The 6,509-nt window shown below is 44.0% G+C and overlaps 2 protein-coding genes across 3 annotated transcripts in view; one reads left to right on the top strand and one right to left on the bottom strand.

Moving 5' to 3' along the window:
* MRPL30 (mitochondrial ribosomal protein L30) overlaps nt 1-4,128 on the bottom strand; it is a 33,303-nt gene extending 29,175 nt beyond the window's left edge. The window contains exons 1-2 of one of the 2 annotated variants that reach the window (XM_045885158.3): nt 4,041-4,128; nt 3,756-3,806 (exon numbers count right to left, since the gene is read on the bottom strand). The gene's annotated coding sequence lies outside the window, so the exon portion shown is untranslated. The remainder of the gene's footprint in view (nt 1-3,755; nt 3,807-4,040) is intronic. The other variant, XM_064572599.1, reaches the window with a different exon arrangement.
* Nucleotides 4,129-4,267: 139 nt separating this feature from the next.
* The window catches only part of TSGA10 (testis specific 10), a 183,809-nt gene continuing 181,567 nt past the window's right edge, over nt 4,268-6,509 (top strand). The window contains exon 1 of the mRNA XM_064572597.1: nt 4,268-4,398. The gene's annotated coding sequence lies outside the window, so the exon portion shown is untranslated. The remainder of the gene's footprint in view (nt 4,399-6,509) is intronic.

Genomic DNA, 6,509 nt, shown 5'->3' with positions numbered 1-6,509 from the left:
TTTTCAAACAATAAATCTGTAAATTCATTATTTAATATATCTCAAAGCCAAGCAAATTATCTTGAATTCACAGGTAATACATGTTCATTTAAAAAAATGAGAAAATACATATACGTAAAAAGAGCAAAATAAAAGAATCCATAATACCACCCCCTGGAGATAACCAAAATTCACACTTTGGTGTGTACCTGTTTTTTTCTGTGCATGTGTAAACACACATCCCTCCCCCACTCCAAATTGGAACCATACTGTTATTTCATTCAATGTTAAATCTATTTTTACATCAGCTTTAATGTATAATATTTCATTGTCAGATATACCACTGTTTACTCTTAGTTTGTAATTTTAGTGTCTTAGTTTGTAATTTTAGGTGGTTTCTAGTTTTTCAGTGTTATCAACAATGTATTCATGAATATCTCTGTGGAAAGCTTTAATTATGTCCTTAAAATACTTAAAAAAATAATTCCTATTTGACTTTTAGACTTGATTTACCAGTAGTATAATTCTTTCATTTAGATCAATATTTAATTAGGTTAAATAATTAAGCCTGAGGTTAGGGGAAGAGGCAGAGTAGCAGGGTTATACGGAAAGGCTACAGACAATTTCATTATGTTTGGACACTTTACGTTATTTTTGTTAGCAGTGCTGATGGCAACAGGATGAATACTAGCTATAGTAATCAAGTATTTTGACTAGTTATGTTTGTAAAGAAACCACTCTATTCCAATTCTATTTCTTAGGATGCTCATAATTTTTCTTTAGGTCAAAGAACTGGGATAAAATGGGTTATTAAAGTCCAAAACTAGGCTAAAATCTTTTGTAGTTAAGTAATGTCCTACAAGCACAAATAAGAGAGTCTTCATATTTTCATCACTCTTGATACATTTTGATAAATTACACTACAGAAAAGTTAAGCCAATTTATATTTTCTCTGTCTAGAAAGGTCAGGACAGGTTTTAATAGAGGGATACTTGAATTGAGTCTCAAAATATGATGGTCTTTACCAAATTGATGGGGGTAGCATATTCCAGGCATACACAAAGACAGTCATCGTAGTAAGGCCTGTTTTGGAAACTCCCTCCTCAGGGATGGAGTTACACTATTGGTCTCCTAGCTCCACTGAAACCTATGGCTATGCTGTCCTAGGAAGCTTCTGTAGCCCCACTGGATTGCTTTGTTTAAACTCTGTTCTTGGCTCTGTGTGACTGACTCTGATACAGTCCTTCATTGGACAAATATTTATGGAGTGCCTACTATGCAAAGATAGTAAAGAAATAGAGAAGGGGAGGAGACAGATTCATGTAATTCTAAAACATTTGGAGTTTTTCGGGCGCCTGGGTGGCTCAGTCGTTAAGCGTCTGCCTTCGGCTCGGGTCATGATCCCAGGGTCCTGGGATCGAGTCCCACATCGGGCTCCCTGCTCAGCGGGAAGCCTGCTTCTCCCTCTCCCACTCCCCCTGCTTGTGTTCCTGCTCTCGCTATGTCTCTCTCTGTCAAAAACAAAAAAAACAAAAAACATTTGGAGTTTTTCTAAAAACAGCTGGGATCTATTTAAGTGTTTTAAGCAGACAAGCGTTAAGTTAGCCATTATACAGAACTGCCTCTGCAGACAGTGTTCAGCATGGATTAAAGGAAAGAGAGACTAGGGGCAGGGAGACTGGGTAATAGACTAATGCAACTGTCCAAGCTAGAGACAATGAGGACCCGGATGAGGGTAGCAGACATTGATGCAAGAGAACTGAGCACATTCAGATTCTGCTGGGAGTCAGGGAGGGCAACACCGGTGAAGGGAGAAGGTCTCTGACAAAGGGGTGGTGCTGGGATCCAATTCAGGTAGGGAAGGAGGCAGCCTTGAACAAGCAAACAGGAAACTCTTCCATTGTGATCCAAAAGAGAAACAGTAAGGAACAGGGGTGGTGGACCATGATATGCTAACCGATGTCTGTGGATTTGGAGATTCTCAAAGACCTTGTGATATATCCCTCCTTGTCTGCATATGCAGAGTGTGGCAGGATGCAAAGTGATTAAGAACTTACGGTTTTTTCCCCCTCATTTTACTGAGATATAACTGACATATAACATTGTATTAAAGTGTACAACATAATGATTTATGTATGTATATACTGAAAAATGATTATCACAGTAAGTTTAATTAACATCCAACACCTCACAGTTACAAATTTTTTCCATGTGGTGAGAATTTTTAAGATCTACTTTCTTAGCAATTTTCAAATATGCAATACAGTATTTAACTATAGTCACTTACAGAGCTTAACTATTAATCCTGGCTCTGCCACTTGCTAACTCAATAACCTAAGGCAAGTAGTTTAACCTCTGGCTGCTTCAGCTGTCTCATTTATAAAACGTTCCTACCTCACAAAATGGTTGAGAGAATTAAATGAGTTAACATGCATAACGCACTCATGCCTGGCAAACTGAAATGCTCTATAATAGAGTTCCTACCTTCCCATCTCTATTCTTCTCATACCATTCCTGTCATATGACACATATTCCCAACAGGCGCTTAAATAGGAAAGCGTGCAAAGATCCCCAACTAAGACACATTAAAGTGCCATTTATTTTGATAAATTAGCAGTAGTGAAAGATACTGACTTTGGACAAAAATGCAACTTGTTAGGGTTCCAGAATTGATCCAATTTATGTATTAGTGCACAAAACAGAAATATCTCTATTCATCCACGCATTGTGTACGCAGTGTGAATGAAATACAGCAAAGGATTAATTCAACAAATCTTGTATCTACTACATGACAGGCATTATTCTAGGCACTTAGGATTGATTTATCAGTGAACCAAATAAGTAAAGATGAATAGGACTACATGAAAAAGTAGAGCTGGGAAGGAGGAAATTGGAAATATTAAGTGTGAGAGGAACTACGCTGTGATTCTAAATAGGCTTGTCAGGCTAGGCTTCATTAAAAAGGTGACATTTGAGCAAAGACCAAGAGAGCTCAGTGAGTTAGGCTGAGAACCTACTATGTGCTAGAAACTGTTCTAGACACCTGAATACATAAACGAAAAGGCCCCTGTGAGGATGTAACATTTCAACTGAGCCCTAAAAGATGAGGAAGAATAGCACAAAGAATGAGGAAACAAAAGGATGTTGGAAAAAACCCAAGTGCCAATTTATTAATTTACAAAGAGAACTGAAGGCTATCAACTGGATGTTCAGATCAGCCTGTTCAAATACTCTGTGTAGGACTACTGATAAGCCAACTTATTATAAGTTTGCCTGGTGAAGACAGAACCTGAACAAAAGCACTGAGTTATAGGGACTTCAATGTCTGATGGGATGAGCCTTGGAGAAACCACCTTCTCAAAGATCCTGTTAAAGCCAGGATACTCTCCCTTTCCTGGAGAAGGCTTGGATTCATCTGGGACAGATGCATCTCTCTTTTATTCAATCCTTCAGTAACAGATCAGACCTCCGGCTGAATGATGGCCTTTCTTTAATTGTCAGGATATGGTCAGCCTTGAAGGCCTGGCGCAATGCTCTTTCTTTAAATCAGCTCTGCATGTGACTACTCTCACCTTTCAATGACTGATTTTATGCGATCTGAAGAGAACAATCCATGTTCTAGGGGGACACTTTGCTACCACTTTGCATTGCCAAACATGCTTCTTCACTACTGAAAAGAAAGCAAAAAATAATCCTATCTATCCTCCCAGGTAGGCCCAGCTCCTTCTAAACACTTAAAAGTTACTCTGCCACATCTTTGACAGTACGTAACTTACCCAGAGTCTCACGATGGCCACGTGCTTGTTTTACTTCGCCTTCTTGGCTCCCTGTGGGAACGCACAGAGCTGGCACCAACACGTTTTACTTTACCCTCCTATACTGGGGCTAGGCCGTACCTAACCGAGGAGTTAGGTCCTCCCAAGTGCCGAGCGAAACCGCACCGGCAGCGGCGGCCCGGGGCGGTGCACGCGCGGGGCCCGGCTCAGGGTCTCGGGTCCCCGCCCCCCACAAAGGGCCGCCCGCCGCAGCGCCCCGCCAGCCCCGCTTCCAGCTTCGCCCACCTGCGGCTTCCGGTCGCGCCCACGGCCGCGCGCGGGCCGGTGCGGGAGGAGAACGCGTGTGACCCCACGGCCTGCAGGCTGCGAGCGCCGCCAGACGGAAACGCCGAGAGGAGGCGGGGCCACGCCGGGGTTGGGCGGGGCGCCCTCCGGCCTCGCTCTTCGCGGCTGGCCTGCGCTCCCGCGGGCGCTGCGCTCGGGCTTCCCGAGGCGCCTTCGGAGCCGCCCAGTCGGCGCCGAGCCGGAGTCGAGGCGGGGACGCGGGGCACGTTCCGATAGTAGTGTGCAAAGTCCTAGCGCCCCCCGTTCAGATGGAAGTCCCCGCGTGACAGCGCAGAGCTAACGGTCACCCGGGGCGAAGGTAGGAGAGGCGGCTGTGTCCGGCGGGGCCGGGGGCGGAGGGGCCCTCGCGGAGCGACGCCAGGGGCAGGGCGCCGGGAAGCCAGGGCAGTCAGCTCCCAGGCCCGGCCAGGCCCGAGCACCAGCAAACACCCACTGAACTTGAGGCGTTGCGCCAGCTCTTTACGCATCTCCTCATAGGTCAAAGGGCACATAACTCCACCTGGAAGCTGAGGAAACTGAAGTCAGTTTTAAAAGACAAGCTGCATTTAAAGGAATAAACGCTGCTATTCCCGGTAGAGAGATGGTAACTGGTAGGAAGGAGTGGGTCAGAGAACACACCCCTCAGGCTAATGAATGTTACCCGTCTGCGGTTGGCAAGAAAATACTTTCGGCTCAGCCAGATGGGGGCACTTCCTCCAGCAAGCCAAAGTTTCAGTGAACTATCGCCGCCTAACAAACTGCCTCAAACATCAGCGGCTTAAAACGATTTATTTCTAACATTGATATAGTTTCACCCGAGTTTTATTCAACCAGGGTTGGCAGAGCTGGAAGGTCCAGGATGGTCCTGTTCCTACTCTTGGCAGTTGGCTGCTGGGGCACCTCAGTTCAGGTCTAGCCTTGGAAGAGAGGCACCACATTCTGGGGGCCAAAGCAACAAGCAAAGGCAGGCCAGAGATAAAGGATGGGGCAGTGGACTCGACCTCTTGATGAGAGGAGCCCAAATAATTTGTAGTCATCTTTTTCAGTCTTCCACAGAAATGACATTTTTCGGTTCGAATAGAAACTACCAAGACTTGCATCTTGGAATAAGAAGCATCCAGTGTTCACAATTTGGTGACGCTAAGCAGGGCTCCATAAAAAGCGACAATAAAGACACAGTGGCTCCTCATTTACCATTACCCTTTTGATCGAAGTCACTCTGAGTTCCTTTCTTGTATTATGCAGATGGAATGAATTGTGTACAGAGTTAGCCCCAGTAGGAATTTTCCTAGTTATTAAAAATAGCCGCACAAAACTGTTTCCCTTTGCTTACATTCTGTCTTCCTAAATTTCATTTCTCTGAAATCTGAGATGGTAGTTTTTTCGCCCTGTTTTCTACTGAGTAGGTTTTCAAGAATCTCACTCCCTCCTTTCTGCTCTGAGACTTTTGTCCTTTGGTTTTTTTTTTTAAAGATTTTATTTATTTATTTGACAGACACAGCGAGAGAGGGAACACAAGCAGGGGGAGTGGGAGAGGGAGAAGCAGGCTCCCCATTTAGCAGGGAGCCTGATGTGAAGCTTGATCCCGGGACCTTGGGATCACGACCTGAGCCGAAGGCAGATGCTTAATGACTGAGCCACTCAGGCGCCCTGTCCTTTGGTTATTCTTAACCCCTCTCCTACTTCACCGTCTCCACTGGTACCTTCTTCCACTGACACTCAGATGTGAACTCTGACTCATCATAACCCGCCTACTTCCTTTTAGAGCAGAGCTTCTTCAAGAACTTGCTACACGTATCCAGTATCCACTTCCTTACTACCCATTCATAATCAGCCTACTCCAACATTTCTTCTGTCCCCATTCCATCAAGAGTGCTTTTTGGAGGGGTGAGGGTGAAATGAGTCAACGTGGTCAAAGGTATAAACTTCCAGTTATAAGATAAATGAGTCCTGGGGGCGCCTGGGTGGCTCACATGGTTGAGTGTCTGCCTTCGGCTCAGGTCATGATCCCAGGGTCCTGGGATCGAGCCCCACATTGGGCTCCCAGCTCAGCAGGGAGACTGCTTCTGCCTCTCCGCCTGCTCGTGCTCTCTCTCTATATATATCTCTCTGTCTCAAATGAATAAATAACATCTTTAAAAAAAAAAAAGATAAGTCCTGGGGAATCTAATGTACAGCATGGTGTCTATACTTAACAATATTGTCTTATATATTTAAAAGGTGCTGAGAGTAGATCTAAAAATTCTCATCACAGAAAAAAAATTGTAACTGTGTGGTGATGGATGTTAACTTATTGTGTTAATTGTTTTGCAATGTCTACGTATATAAAATCATTATATTGTACACCTAAAACTAATACAATGTCCTATGTCAATTATATTTCCATTAAAAATAGAAATAAAGAATAAATAAAATTCTTTAAATCATTAA

This window comes from Mirounga angustirostris, unplaced genomic scaffold (assembly GCF_029215605.1).
Source record: "Mirounga angustirostris isolate CCGP_5_RB_7025 unplaced genomic scaffold, mMirAng1.0.hap1 SCAF_10, whole genome shotgun sequence".
NCBI classification, from domain to species: domain Eukaryota; kingdom Metazoa; phylum Chordata; class Mammalia; order Carnivora; family Phocidae; genus Mirounga; species Mirounga angustirostris.
Note: the sequence above shows the minus strand (reverse complement) of the source record. Positions and strands in the feature narration are given on the sequence as shown.